At 39.0% G+C, this 16,381-nt stretch overlaps 1 pseudogene across 1 annotated transcript; it reads right to left on the reverse strand.

Annotated features, from left to right (window-relative positions):
• Window positions 1-723: 723 nt before the first annotated feature.
• On the reverse strand, window positions 724-12,256 carry LOC309622195 (mitochondrial import inner membrane translocase subunit Tim8 A pseudogene; annotated as a pseudogene). The gene has a single exon. The product of its transcript is annotated as a mitochondrial import inner membrane translocase subunit Tim8 A pseudogene (transcript).
• Between the last annotated feature and the right edge of the window lie 4,125 nt (window positions 12,257-16,381).

Here is a 16,381-nt window from a genome sequence, read left to right on the forward strand (position 1 = left end):
GTCCTATGGGACACCTTCAAGCATCCTATTATACACATAATGGGAGTTCCAGATGAAGAGACAGAAAAAGAGACTGAAGGAGTATTTGGAGAAATAATGGCCTAAAATTTCACAAATTTGATGACTGCTGTTAATCTGCACATCCCAAAAGCTCAAGGAAGTCCAAGCATGATACAGTCAAAGAGAGCCACATCTACATACATCATAAACCATCAAATGACAAAGACAGTGTTAAAGCAGCAAGAGCGGAGTTATCATGTACAAAGAATCTTCAATAAAACTAATTGCTGATTTTTCATCAGAAACCATAGAGGCCAGAAGGCATTGCAATGACATATGCAAAGAGCTGAGGAAAAGAACCTGCCTACCAAGTATTCTGTACCTAGCAAAACTACCCTTCAGAAATGAAGGAGAGATGAAGACATTCTCAGATAAACAACAGTTGAAAGACTCCACTGCTAGCAAACTGACCCACAGAAAATACTAAAGAGATTTTTTTCAAGATGGAATGGTGAACACCAGACAGTAACTTAAATCCACATGAAAAAAGTACTAAAGGTAACTACATAAGTAAATACAAAAGACAGTATAAATGTATTTTTGTTTGTAAGTCAGTTTTTCTCCTATATGACTTAAAAGACAAATGCAGTATAAGCAAGTCCCAAATACATAAAGAAAAACTAACAGAATTAAAATGAAAAAACCTGACACTATTTTTTTAAATAAATAAATAAATTTATTTATTTATTTATTTGTATTTTTATTTTTGGCTGCGCTGGGTCTTCGTTGCCGCGCGCGAGTTTTCTCTAGCTGTGGCGAGCAGGGGCTACTCTTTGTTGTGGTGCGCGGGCTTCTCATTGTGCTGGCTTCTCTTGTTGAGGAGCACGGGCTCTAAGTGCATGGGCTTCAGTAGTTGTGGCTCTTGGGCTCTAGAGCGCAGGCTCAGTAGTTTTGGCGCGCAGGCTTAGTTGCTCCGCGGCATGTGAGATCTTCCCAGACCAGGGCTCGAGCCCGTGTCCCCTGCATTGGCAGGCGGATTCTTAACCACTGTACCACCAGGGAAGTCCGAAAAACTGACACTATTAAACGGAGAAATATTTCAAGCCAATAGCAAACGGTCATATATTGTATAATTCCATGTATATGAAATGTCCAGAATGAGCAAATCCATATAGACAGAAAGTAGATTAGTGGATGCCAGGGGATGTTGGGGAGGGGAAAATAGGGAGTAACAGCTAACATATACAAGATTTCTTTGTGGGGGCGTGACAAAAATGTTCTGGAATTAGATAGCAATATTGGTTGTGAAAATACTAAGAACTAGTGAATTGTACACTTACTTTAATCGGTGAATTTTTTTTTTTGAATCTTGTAGAAGTTTTTATTTCAGTGATGAAAAGAACGCAGTAAATGGAAACTATGCTGGTTTACGTTAGGCATGCACCTCTACCTGAAACTGCTGTTAGTTTTTGACTGGCCTAAATCTTTATAACTTATTTTTTCATTTAGGCACATCTTTAAATTTTTTTGGACCCTGACATACAGGGTAAGTTAACGTCTTCCTTGTGGCAGTTTAGTATGAGAATTATGTTCGCTGGCTAGATTCCTTTAACTAAAGTCCTCTAGACTCTCAGGCTACCTGTACTAGCTCAAGACTGTACTTTATATATAGAAATTTAAGTGAATCACAGTATAAGGGAGGGAGATAATCTAGAAAAGTGAAATGTACTGTATGAATACTCCATACATTTTTTTTCCAGCACTGATAATCAAACACTAGATAAGGAGGCCTACAGTCAAGTACCAAATTACTCTTTCCCCCACTGCTGCCCTTTCTGAGAGACACAAAGATGTATATCGATCTCTCCAGAAATCTGAAAGGAATCCACACAAATAACAGATTATTACCTATGTGGTCCCACATATCAAATTATAGAGCAGTTCCACTATTAAAATTATAGGAAGCAGTTAATGGGACTATGAGGAAAGCATCGTCCCACATACAGTAACATACACCTAGTAGAGTTTTCCATTCATCTGTCAATTGTTTTCCCAAGATTAGCATTAAAAAACACAACCCCAAACACATTTGACCCTCAAACCACCCCCACACACAAAAATCGGTCTTTATTCATTCTCAGATGACAGGATGTCCCAAGAGTGACAAAGGTGGGAGCCGATCCCCCCACAGCCTTTTCTTCAACCATCCCATCAACTGCTCTTCATTTCTTGAACTACCTTCCTTTTCCAGAGAGGTAATACTCAGGTCAGTCAGAAAGGCTTTCTGAGAAGACTGGCTTGGATTTCTGGGTCTGTTCCAGTCGATTCTAGATGAATTGGCTTGTATCAATGAAGCGCTCAACGCAGTTCACAAAACAAGCCTCAGCCCGACTGTCCAACTTTGGCCCAGGCTTGTCCATGCACATTTCCCAACAAAGTTCCGTCATCTGGTGCACCAGCTGCTGGAAGCGCTGCTTCTGAGTCTCTACCTCCGTGCAATGCTGCAGCTGCGGGTCGACCGAGCCCAAACCCGCTGCGGAGGAAGACGAGGAGGACGCCATCCCAGCGCGGCCACGCGTGCCGAGACAAACTCCGCACCAAGTCACCGACCTTCACGTGTCTCCGCGGCAGAACCCTTAAATGGTGAATTTCATGTTTTGTCTCAATTTAGAAAAAAAGTGTGTGTGTGTGGGGGAGGGGGTGGGCAGGAATGAACATATGAAGGAAAAGACTGCCTAAAACTGTAAAGATTTGGTAACAGATTTAAAATACATTTTGCAGGCAAGAAAGGGTGGAATTAACATGAAGGAAGTTAAATTAGTGATGAGGACAAATCTGAGAGTCTGCAAAATTACAGAGGAAAAAGGAGAAGAAAATGAAAATGCTGTGAAAGATGATGAGAGACATAAGAAACATAGCTAAGTAAACCAAACCAAGAATTATATCTGCAGCTGAAGAAGAAAGTAATATTCAAACACTTAATTGAATAAAACATCCTCCTCCTGAAAAGGGGAACACTGTATGCAGATTGAAAGTTGCCATAAAAATCCAGGGAAAAATCAGAGACTGAGACACATATCAGAAAAAGATTTTTGAGTCAAAATAAATAGAAGAAAATCCCATAAATATACAATTTAAAAAAAAAAGTTAAGAGAAGAAAATTTAGTCTGATATCAGGCTTATTTAAAATACTAAATGTAAAAATAATGGAACCAAATCTGTATTTATTGGGGAAATTATATAATTCAAGGATTTATGGACCCAGTGCATTTTCATTAAGCACTATGACAATGAAAAGACATTTTCACAAGTACACAGCAGCTAGAAAGTATATTCAACCTCTGTACCTTCTTGAAAAATTCACTTGAAGACTCACCCAGCTGAAGAGATGAATCAAAATGAAGAATTCATTACAGAGAAATGAAGCAATGCTGAAAGTGATCAGTGGTGAACTTTGAAGTCAGTTTGACACAACACTCATCTAAATAGCAAATTTAGTTACAAGGTGGAAAAAAAAATGCCAAAAGTTAATTTTGGAATGAAAGGCATGAAAAGAAAAAACAATTGTATTTTTTTGTCTTTTTGACTAAAGAGCTGTCATTTTATTCATGACTTGGTGATCAGATAGGTTAAAGAAGTTTTCATAAAAAATAAATTTGACTTGATTAAAATTTAAAACTTGTGTGCACCAAAAAAAAAAAAAAAAAAAAAAAACACCATCAACATAGTAAAAAGGTTGCACACAGAATTGGGAAAAACATTTGCAATTCATATATCTGATGAGAGATGACTATCCATAATATATGAAGAACTCTTACAGTTCAACAACAGCAAAAAGCAATCTAATTTTTAAATGAGTACAGAATCTGAAGAGACATTTCTCCAGGAAAGATACAGATGGCCAAAAAGAACGTGAAAAGATGTTTTACTTCATTAGTCATGAAGGAAATGTAAATAAAAACTACAAAGAGATACCACTTCATACCCATTAGGATGGCTTTTATGAAATAAAAAAGAGCAAGGGTTGGCAGGGATATGGTGAAATTGGAACTCTTGTGTATTGCTGATGGGAATGTAAAATGGTATAGCCACCGTGGAAAACAGTGTAGTGGTTCCTCAAAAAATGAAACATAGAATTACTATATGATCTAGCAATTCTTCTTCTAAGTATATACCCAAAAGAATCGAAAGCAGGGATTTGAACAGATTTTGAACACCCAGGTTCATAGCAGCATTATTAACAATAGCCAAAGGGTGAGAACAATCCAGATGTCTACCACCTGATGAATGGATCAATACAATGTGATACATACATACAATAGAATATTATTCAGCCTTAAAAAGGAGTGAATTTCTGACACATGCTACACTGTGGATGGACTTTGAAGGCATTGTGCTAAGTAATACAAGCCAGTCACAAAAGGGTTGGAGGAGGAGGAAAAGGGAGTTATTGTTTAATAGGTACAGAGTTTCCATTTGGGAAAATGAGTTAATTCTGGAGATGGATGGTGTGATGGTTGCCCAACAATGTGAATATACTTAATGCCTTAACTTGTATACTTAAAAATGTTTGAAATGGTAAATTTTATGTATATTTTACCACAATGGAAAAAAGCTACCAAAAAATGAAACTCGAAAAGAATTTTAAAACTAGATATCTGTCTTCCAAATTATTGTTGAGTATATAAAATAAGCAAAATAACATAGAACAAGAACAGGAAACAAGAGGGGCTTCCGTGGTGGCGCAGTGGTTAAGAATCTGCCTGCCGTCGCAGGGGACACGGGTTCAAGCCCTGGTCCAGGAAGACCCCACATGCCGTGGAGCAGCTAAGTCCATGCACCACAACTACTGAGCCCGCATGCCACGACTACTGAAGCCCGCGAGCCTAGAGCCCATGCTCCGCAACAAGAGAAGCCACCGCAATGAGAAGCCCGCGCACCACAACGAAGAGTAGCCCCGCTCGCCGCAACTACAGAAAGCCCGCGCGCAGCAATGAGCACCCAATGCAACCAAATAAATAAACAAATAAATACATTTATTAAAGAAAAAGAATGAAAACTAAACTTTTTAAGCCTAGTCTTTCAGAACAGTAGAATGGGCTCCCAAAGAACCTTTCAAATGCTAATTTTTCTCTTTTCCTTACAAATTCTATAATCTAATAAATTATATACTTGCACTGTTTCTTAGATGTTCAATTGCTTTCCTGATTCCATTTTTTTTCATATGTATTCACCTTTGCCCAAAATGCTTTTCTCTTTCCATCTCAGTTTTTTTGGTTTTGTTTTAAACATCTTTATTGGAGTATAATTGCTTGACAATGGTGTGTTAGTTTCTGCTTTATAACAAAGTGAATCAGCTATACATATACATATATCCCCATATCTCCTCCCTCTTGCATCTCCCTCCCACCCTCCCGATCCCACCCCTCTAGCTGGTCACACCACACTGAGCTGATCTCCCTGTGCTATGCGGCTGCTTCCCACTAACTATCTATTTTACATTTGGTAGTATATGAGTCCGTGCCACTCTCTCACTTCGTCCCAGCTTCCCCTTCCCCCTCCCCGTGTCCTCACGTCTGTTCTCTACGTCTGCGTCTTTATTCCTGTCCTGCATCCATCTCACTGTTTATCCAGTGTAACTCTCTTCTCACACTAGTAGATGCTTGAGAGGTATTTTAAAATAATTTTTGTCAGCTTCCTGTCTGAATCGTGATTTCCCTCTCTTAGGTTCCAGGGCTGCTGCTGCTTCAGAGCAGTCAGCTCAACTACAAGACACGAAGATTGATAATCTAGCAGACACTAAAGCCATTAAACAGAAAGGGGAGATCCACAGTAAGAGGACCGTTCCTAAGGAAGCCTGGCCCGAAGAGAAGAAATCCTTGCAAATAGATATTGCAGGTAATGGGGAGTGGGGTAGGGGGTGTGAGAGAGAGAGAGCATGCACACGCAAACGCCTGTGTCTACGTGTTTCCACTTAATTCTGATGAGACTATAGTCTCACAATTTAAACAGAGTTCCATCTTTTTATTTTTTGCTTTCTTATGCATATCACTTCAGTGCTTCTTTGTCTGTGTGGATGTATGTATTTATTTGTAAGATAATTGTTACTTCTGGGAAAAGACACTGGCAATTTAGAAACAAAATTACAATTAAATACCCAAGGCTGATAGTATTAGAAGTGAAGTATCATGTCTCAACACTGAAACAGGGGAGGGAAAGCTTAAGGCATTCCAGATGACTGTGACAAAGACAGAAAGAATCTCAATACAAACTTTTAAAAAATTACAATAAAAAAGACCCAAGATCAAATCTATTTATGTTCACCCATGGCCCCCTTTTTCTAATAACATAAAAGAAAAGTGTATAGGACACAAGCCATTACTACCTAGCTGTCAAAGGAAAACTGGATATCCACATGCAGAAGAATTAATTTGGACCATTACCTTTTACCATATACAAAATTAACCCAAAATGGATCAAAGATCCAAACAGAAGAGCTAAAATTATAAAACTCTTAGAAGAAAACATGGGGGGAAAGCTTCATGACATTGGATTTGGCAATGATTTCGTGGCTATGACACCAACAGTATAGGCAACAAAAGCAAAAATAAATAAATTATACTATATCAGAATTTAAAACTCTGCTTCAAAGGACACAATCAACAGAGTTAAAAGACAACCTGTGGAATAGGAGAAAATATTTGCAAATCATGATAAGTGACCAATATCCAGATTATATATGGAACTTCTAAAAGTCAACAACAAAGAAACCCAATTTAAAAATGGGTAAAGGACTCGAATAGACACTTCTCCAGGGAGTATATATGAATGGCCAACAAGTATATGAAAAGATGCTTAATATCACTAATCATCAAAGAAATGCAAATCAAAACCACAATGAGATACTACTGCACACCTATTAGGATGGGTAGTATCAAAAGAACAGAAAATAACAATCGTTGTCAAGGATGCAGAGAAATTGGATCCCTTGTGCACTGCTGGTGGAAATATAAAACGGCACAGCCATTATGGAAAACAGTGTGGAGGTTCCTAAAAAATTAAAAATAGAATGACGATATGATACAGCAATCCCACTTCTGGGTGTATATCCAAAGGAATTCAAAGCAGGATCTCACAGATATCTGCACACCCATGTTCATTGCAGCATTACTCACGATAATCAAGATACGTCCATCAGCAGATGAATGGATAAATATAATGTGATATCTATACAATAGAATGTTATGCAGCCTTAAAAGAAGAAAATCCTGTCACATGCTATAACATAGGTGAATCTCAAGGACCTTGTGCTGAGTGAAATAAGCCAGTCACAAAAAGATAAACACTGTATATTCCGCCTACGTGAAGTATCTGAAATAGTGAAAATCATAGAAACAAAGTAGAAAAGTGGCTGCCAACGGCTGGGGAGAGAAAGGAGGGGGAGTTCATGTTTATTGGGTATAGAGTTTCAGTGTTGCAAGATGAAGATGTTCTAGAGATCTGTTGTGCAACAGTGTGAACATACTTAACACTGCTGAACTGTATGCTTAAAAATTGGTTAAGATGGTAAATTTAATCTTCTGTGTTTATCACACACAAAAAAGAATGTGTAAGATGAAAAAACAACATTGCAATTCTGCAGTGGGTAGTCTAGGAGACATAGCTTGGAAAAGAAAGATGGAAATATAACCTGCAGAAGCATACTCTAGCCCAGGCCGCACAGAGGAGGTGAGCGGCGGGCGGGCGAGCGAGAGAAACTTCATCTGCAGCTCCCTATCGCTCCCCATTCCTCACGTTACCGCCTGAACCATCCCCCCACCCCCCAACCCCGTCTGTGGAAAAATTGTCTTCCATGACACCGGTCCCTGGTGGCAAAAAGGTTGGGGACCGCTGCCCTAGAGGACCCTCAAGGAGAAATGGATAATACAGAACACTAGAGAGCTTGAACACACATACTTAGCCCATGACAGACCATAGAAATGAAATTAAAAAAAAAAAAAGCAGAGTTAGAGAAACATCTGGAAATATTGAGGTTGATGTGTATAAATGTTTGTATGCTTTTAAAACACAACCTTTCAAATGCTCATAGAACATTTTTTTTTCAAACAGCTTTTTTAATATGTAATGCACATATATAATTCTCCCACTTAAAGTGTACCATTTAATGATTTTTACCCTATTCACAGATATGTGCAACCATCAACACAGTTGACTTTAGAACATTTTTATCACCTCAGAAAGAAACTCTATACCCCTTAGCTATCACCCCTCTATTTCCTCATCACCCACCTCCCCCCAAGCCCTAAGTCAACCACTGATCTACTTTGTCTCTATTATAAATTTTCCTATTCTAGACCTTAATACAAATGGAATCATTTAATGTGTGGACTTTTGTGACTGGCTTCTTGTAACTCAGCATGATGTTTTTGGGTTCATCCAAGTTAGGGCTTGTATCATTATTTTATTCCTTCTAATGGCTCAATAATATTTCATCGTATGTATGTATCACAGTTTGTTTATCTGTTTGTTGATGGACATTTGGTTGTTTCCACCTTTTGGCTACTATGAATAATGCTTTTATAAAATAATGATTTTATATTTATAAAATATAAATGCTTTTCTATTCATGTACAGGTTTTTATATGGACAATATGTTTTCATTTGTCTTGGGTACGTACCCAGGAATGGAATTCCTAGATCATGTGATAACTTTATATTTCATCATCTGAGGAGTTGTCAGACTGTTTGCCAAAGTGGCTGCACCATTTTACATTCCCAGTAGCAATGTATGAGGATTTCAATTTCTCTACTAACTCACCAACACTTATTATCTGACTTTTTCATTGGATCTATTCTAGTGGACGTGAAGTTGTATCTCATTTTGCTTTTGATTTGCATTTGCCTCCTGATTATGATGTTGAACATCTTTCTGTGTGCTTATTGGCCAGTTGTGTGTTATCCTTGGAGAAATGTGTATTCAGATCCTGGCCTGGTTTTTATTTGGGCTATTTCTCTTTTTTATTGAGTTTTAAGAGTTCTATGTATTCTAGATACACATTCTTATCAAAATTTTGATTTTGATATATTCTCCCATTCTGTGAGTTAAAATTGGGAAGTATGAGTCCTCCAACATGACCTTATTTTTCATGATTGTCTTGGCTCTTCTGGGTCCTTGACAATTCCATATGCTTGCAAAATTTCTACTAAGAAATCAGCTAGGATTCTGATAGGGATTGTGTTGAATCTGTGATCACTTTGGTGAGAATTGCTTTCTTAACAGTAAGTCCGTGGACTTGGGATGTTTGATTTAGATAGATATTTATTGATTTAGATATTTATTTAGATATTCTTTAATTTCTTGCAGTCATTTTTTGTAGCTTTCAGAGTAGAAGTTTTTCTCTTCTTATGTTAAATTTACATTAATATTTTAATTTTTTTGAGGCTGTTGTGAACAGAATGGTTTCCTTTTGCTTTTCTTTTTGTTTTTGGCTGTGCTGCTTGACTTGAGGGATCTTAGTTCCCCAACCAGGGATCTAACTTATGCCCTCTTGCAGTGGAATTGCAGAGTCCTAACCACTGGACTGCCAGAGAATTCCCCCAGAATGGTTTTCTTAATTTCATTTTCAGTTTGTTAATTGCAAGTATATCATAATACAATTGATTTTTTTAATATTTAACTTTTATCCTGCAACGATGCTGACTCGTTTATTAGTTCTAAATGGTGAATGGGATTGTTTGCTTAATTGGTCTTTCTTAGCTTTCGTTGTTAGTATGTAGAAATGCAGCAGATTTCTGTGTATTAATTTCATATCCTGAAACTTTAGCGAATTCACTGATGAGCTCTAGTAGTTTTCTGGTAGCAGCTTTAGGATTTTATAGTATCATGTCATCTGTAAAAACTGACAGTTTTACTTCTTCTTTTCCAATTTGGATTCGTTTTATTTCTTTTTCTTCTCTGCTTGCCGTGACTAGGACCTTCAAAACTATGTTGAAAAAAAGTGGCGAGAGTGGACATCCTTGTCTTGTTCCTGATCTTAGGGGAAATGCTTTCAGCTTTTCACCATTGAGTATAATGTTAGCTGTGGGTTTGTCATATATGGCCTTTATTGTGTTGAGGTATGTTCTCTCTGTGCCCACTTTCTAGAGAGTTTTTATCATAAATGTGTGTTGAAATTTGTCAAAAGCTTTTTCTGCATCTATTGAGATGATCATATGTTTTTTTTTTAATAAATTTATTTTATTTATTTATTTTTGGCTGTGTTGGGTCTTCATTACTGTGTGCGGGCTTTCTCTAGTTGCAACGAGCGGGGGCTACTCTTTGTTGCGGTGTGCGGGCTTCTCATTGCGGTGGCTTCTCTTTGTTGCGGAGCACAGGCTCTAGGCGCACAGGCTTCAGTAGTTGTAGCACGCGGGCTCAGTAGTTGTGGCTCACAGGCTCTAGAGCACAGGCTCAGCAGTTGTGGCACACGGGCTTAGTTGCTTCACGGCATGTGGGATCTTCCGGGACCAGGGCTCGAATCCGTGTCCCCTGCAGTGGCAGGTGGATTCTTAACCACGGTGCCACCAGGGAAGCCCGATCATATGGTTTTTATTCTTCAGTTTGTTAATGCGGTGTATCACACTGATTGATTTGCAGATATTGAAAAATCCTTGCATCCCTGGGATGAATCCCACGTGATCATGGTGTATGAGCCTTTTAATTTATTAGTGGATTCGGTTTGCTAGTATTTTGTAGAGGATTTTTGCATCTATGTTCATCAGTGGTATTGGTCTGTAGTTTTCTTTTGTGTAATATCTTTATCTGGTTTTGGTATCAGGGTGATGGTGGCCTCCTAGAATGAGTTCAGAAGTTTTCTTTCCTCTGCAAACTTTTGGAAGGGTTTCAGAAGGATGGGTGTTAACTCTTCTCAATGTTTGGTAGAATTCACCTGTGAAGCCATTTGGTCCTGGACTTTTCTTTGTTGGGAATTTTTAAATTGCTGATTCAATTTCAGTTCTGGTAATTGGTCTGTTCATATTTTCTGTGTCTTCCTGATTCAGTCTTGGGAGGTTGTACCTTTCTAAGAATTCATCAGTTCCTTCTAGGTTGTCCATTTTATTGGCATGTAGTTGCTCATAGTAGTCTCTTATGATCCTTTGTATTTCTGTGGTGTCGGTTGTAACTTCTCCTTTTTCATTTCTGATTTTATTGATTGGGGCCCTCTCCCTTTTTTTCTTGATGAGTCTTCCTAAAGGTTTATCAATTTTGTTTATATTTTCAAAGAGCCAGCTTTTAGTTTCATTGATCTTTCCTATTGTTTTTTTTAGTCTCTATTTCATTTATTTCTGCTCTGATATTTATGATTTCTTTCCTTCTACTAACTTTGGTTTTTATTTATTCTTCTTTCTCTACTTGCTTTAGATGTAAGTTTAGGTTGTTAATTTGAGATTTTTCTTGTTTCCTGAGGTAAGCCTGTATTACTATAAACTTCCCTCTTAGAACTGCTTTGTCTGCGTCCCATAAGTCTTGGATCATCGTGCTTTCGTTTTCATTTGTCTCTAGGTAGTTTTTGATTTCCTCTTTGATTTCTTCAGTGATCCATCAGTTGTTTAGTAGCATATTGTTTAGCCTCCACGTGTTTGTGGTTTTTGCAGGTTTTTTTTCTTGTAGGTGATTTCTAGTTCCATAGAGTTGTGGTTGGAAAAGAAGCTTGATATGATTTCAGTTTTCTTAAATTTACCAAGGCTTGTTTTGTGGCCTAACATGTGATCTGTCCTGGAGAATGTTACATGTGCACTTGAAAAGAATGTGCATTCTGCTGCTTTTGGGTGGAATGCTCTATAAATATCAGTTAAGTCCCTTTGGTCTAATGTGTTATTTAAGGCCTGTGTTTCCCTGTTGATTTTCTCTCTGGATGATCTGTCCATTGATGTAAGTCAGGTGTTAAAGTCCTTACTATTATTGTGCTGCTGTTGATTTCTCCTTTTATGTCTATTAATATTTTGCCTTCTGTATTCAGGTGCTCCTATGTTGGGTGCATATATATTTACAGTTGTTATATCTTCTTCTTGGATTGATCCCTTGATCATTCTGTAGTGTCCTTCTTTGTCTCCTGTGACAGTTTTTATTTTAAAGTTGATTTCATCTAATATAAATATTGGTACTCTGGCTTTCTTTCGATTTTCATTTGTGTGGACTACCTTTTCCATCCCCTCACTTTTAGTCTGTATGTGTCTCTAGATCTGTAGTGAGTCTCTTGTAGGCAGCAAATACACGGGTCTTATTTTTGTATCCATTCAGCCAGTTTGTGTCTTTTGGTTGGAGCATTCAGTCTGTTTACGTTTAAGGTAATTATCGATATGTATGTTCGTACTGTCATTTTGTTAATTGTTTTGGATTTGTTTCTGTAGGTCTTTTTTTCCCCCTTCTTTTGTTCTCTTCTCTTGTGATTTGATGACTATCTTCAGTGTTATGTTTAGATTCCTTTTTTGTGTATGTGTGTATCTGTTACAGATTTTTGGCTTGTGGTTACCTTGAGGTTATTGTATAGCAGTCTCTGTATACATATGGTGATTCTTCTAAATTGCTGATGTCTTAATTTCAAATGCATTTGCCATTACCCTCCATGTGTACTCTCCTCCCCTCATGATTACTGTTTTTTATGTCATGTTTTACATCAATTGTTTTGTGTATCCCTTAACTGCTTATCGTGGATACAGATGATTTTACTACTTTCGTCTTTTAATCTTCCTGCTAGCTTTGTTTGCGAATGATTTCCTACCTTTACTGTATGTTTACTGGTGAGCTTTTTTGTTCCATAGTTTTCTTATATCTAGTTGTGGCCTTTTCTTTTGCACCTGGAGAAGTTCCTTTAACATTTGTTGTAAAGCTGGTTTAGTGGTGCTGAATTCTTTTAGCCTTTGCTTGTCTGTACAGCTTTTGATTTCTCTGTCAAATCTGAACAAGAGCCTTGCTGAGTAGAGTATTCTTGGATGTAGGTTCTTCCCTTTCATCACTTTAAATATATCATGCCAGTCCCTTCCGACCTGCAGAGTGCCTGCTGAAAAGTCAACTGATAGTCTTATGGGAGTTCCTTTGTATGTTATTTGCTGCTTTCCCCTTGCTGCTTTTAGTATTCTCTGTATCTTTAATTCTTGACATTTTGATTACAGCGTGTCTTGGTGTGTTCCTCTTTGGGTTATCCTGTATGGGATTTTCTGCGCTTCTTGGACTTGGATGACTATTTCCTTTCCCAGGTTAGGGAGGTTTTCAGCTATTATCTCTTCAAATATTTTCCTGAGCTCTTTCTTTCAAATATGTTCCCGGGCTCTTTCTCTCTTCTTCTGGGACCCCTGTAGTGCGAATATTAGTGCTCTTGATGTTGTCTCAGAGATCTTTTAAACCGTTCTCATTTCTTTTCTTTTTTAAATCTTTTTTCTGTTCAGTGGCAGTGATTTCCACTACTCTGTCTTCCAGCTCACTGATCCATTCTTCTGAATCCTTTAGTCTACTTTGATTCCTTGCACTGTATTTTTCATTTCAGTTATTGTATTCTTCATCTCTGGTTGTTCTTTACATTTTCTAACTCTTTTCTTAAAACTTATAACTTCTCGTTCTGTGCATCCATTCTCCTCCTGAGTTCTTTGATCATCTGTATGATCATTGCTCTGAACTATTTCTTGGGTAGATTGCCTATTTCCACTTCACTTAGTTCTTCTTCTGGGATTTTATCTTGTTCCTTCATCTGAAACATATTGCTCTGCCATCTCATTTTGTCAATAAGTTGCTATTTGTATTTTTATGTATGTAGTAGGTAAGTTACATCTGTCAACCTTGGAGAAGTGGCCCTCTGTAGGAGGCGTCCTGTGCATTTCAGCAGCACACTCCCCTCTCGTTACCCAAGCTGTGTGCTCTAGGGGTTCACCCTAAGAGGGCTACTTGGGCCTTCTGTTGTGGTGGGCTAACTATGTGGGCAGTCTGGTAGGCCCCTAGTCTGGTTGGTTGCCAGGTCCTGCCTTGTGTGGATGCTACTGGCTGCTGTTTAGCAGGGCCTGGTCACAACGTGGCTGGTTGCAGAATGCTAGGGGCCCCGGGGCTAATGCTGGCTCACTGGTGGGTGGAGTCAGGGTCCTGAAGACCCTAGGGTTGTTGCCTACCCACTGGTAGTTGAAGCCAGATCATGGGGTTAGTGCTGGTCTACTGGCAGGCAGAGCTGGTCCCTGGAGTCCAGCTGCAGGGTCCTGGGATCCCAGAGCTCATTTCAGATTGTTGAGGGGGTGGTGTCGGTTCCTGACACAGTTGGGTACAGGGTCTGGAGTGTCCTGAAGGTTTCCTTGGCCTGCTAGTGGGCCAGTCCAAGGCCCAGCTGGTCCCAGGGTAGGCTCTGGCCTGCATTGAGGAATCATAGTTTTCTTGCTTTTGGTGCCTGCATCCTGGTGAATGAGACTGGTCTAGAAGCTTGGCCTGGCTTCCTGGTGGGAGAGTCCTGTGCCTGTCTACTGGTGGGTGGTGCTGGGTCTTGGCCCTCTGGTGGGCTGGGCCATATCTAGGGGCTAGTCCAAAGGCAGCTGTGAGCTTTTTTGTCTTTAGGCAGCCTGTCTGCTAATGGGTGGAGCTGTGTCCTGACCCAGTTAGTTCTTTGGCCTGAGGCGTCCCAGCACTGTTGCCTGCAGGCTGTTGGGTGGGGCCAGGTTTTGGAGCTAATGAGCCAATATGTCATCCACCAACAGTATTCCCCAATATGTCTGCCACCAGTGTCTATGTCCCCAGGGTGAGCCGCAGCCACCCTCCCCCAACCCCTGCCGCTCCAGGAGACTCTCCAAGACGAGCAGGTAGGTCTGGCCCAGGCTCCTATCAAATTACTTCTTTGGCCCTGTGTCCCAGGGTATATGAGATTTCATGTGCACCCTTTAAGGGTGATATCTCTATTTTCCCCAGTCCTGTGGGGCTCCTGCAATTAAGCCTTTCTGGCCTTCAAAGCCAAATGCTCTGTGGGCTCATCTCAACAATGCCAGACCCCCAACCTGGGAGAACCTCTGGAATATATTTACTCTCCAGTTTTCGTTGCCTACATAGGGGTTATGGAATTTGATTATATTGTGAGTCTCCCCCTATTACCGGTTTTGTTGCCGTTCCTTCTTTATGTCTTTTGGTGTAGGAGATCTTTTCTGGTGGGTTCCAGTGTTTTGTGTGTGTGCGTTTTTTTTTTATTGGTTGCTCTGCGGATAGTTGTGATTTTGGTGTGCTTGTGAGAGGAGGTGAGCTCAAGGTCTTTTTACTCTGCCATCTTGCCCACTTTCCTCTATACCACATTTTCTTTTTTTTTGTTTTGTTTTAATTTTTATTGGAGTATAGTTGCTTTACAGTGTTGTGTTAGTTTCTACTGTACAGCAAAGTGAACCAGCTATACATATATATATATATATATATATATATATATATATATATATATATATCCCCTCTTTTTTGGATTTCCTTCCCATTTAGGTCACCACAGAGCATTGAGTAGAATTCCCTGTGCTATATACAGTAGGTTCTCATCAGTTATCTATTTTATACATAGTATCAATAGTGTATATATGTCAGTCCCAATCTCCCAATTCCTCCCACCCCCCCCCATACCACACTTTCCTTATCTATTCATCCATCAGTGGACACTTAGGTGGTTTCCATGTCTTGGCTATTTTAAATAATGCTGCAGTGAGCACAGATCTACGAATATCTCTCCAAGACCAAGCTTTCAATTGTTTTGTGTGTAGACCCAGAAGCAGAATTGCTGGATCGTATGGTAGTTGCATTTTAACTCTTTGGGTAACCTCCATACTGATTTCCATAGTGGCAACACCAATTACATTCTCACTAACAGTGCACAGAAAAAGGAACCTTTAGCTCCATAACCTCACTAATGCTTGTTATTTCTTGTCTTTTTGATGATAGCCATTCTAACAGGTGTGAGGTGATATCTCATTGTGGTTTTGGTTTACATTTCCCTGATGATTATTGGTGCTGAGCATCTTTTCCTGTATTTGTTAGCCATTCGTATGTCTTCTTCACAAAAATGTCTATTAAGATCCTGTGCCCTCATTTTTTAATTGGGTTGTTTGTTTGTTTGTTTTTATTTGAGTTGAATTCTTTGTCTATTTTGGATGTTAACCCCTTGTCAGATATGTCATTTGCAAATATCTTCTTCCATTCAGTAGTCTGATGGTTTCTTTTGCTGTGCAGAAGCCTTTCAGTTGGATGTACTCCTACTATTTACTTTCGCTTTTGTTGTCTTTGCTTTGGGCGTCAAATTCAAAAAATTATTGCTAACACCAGTGTCAAAGCTCTTACTGCCTATGTTTTCTTCTAGGAATTTTATGGTTTCAGACCTTACATTTAAATCTTCAATCCATTTAGAAT

This window comes from Balaenoptera borealis, assembly GCF_965194805.1.
Source record: "Balaenoptera borealis genome assembly, contig: HAP1_SCAFFOLD_1793, whole genome shotgun sequence".
In the NCBI taxonomy this organism is placed as follows: domain Eukaryota; kingdom Metazoa; phylum Chordata; class Mammalia; order Artiodactyla; family Balaenopteridae; genus Balaenoptera; species Balaenoptera borealis.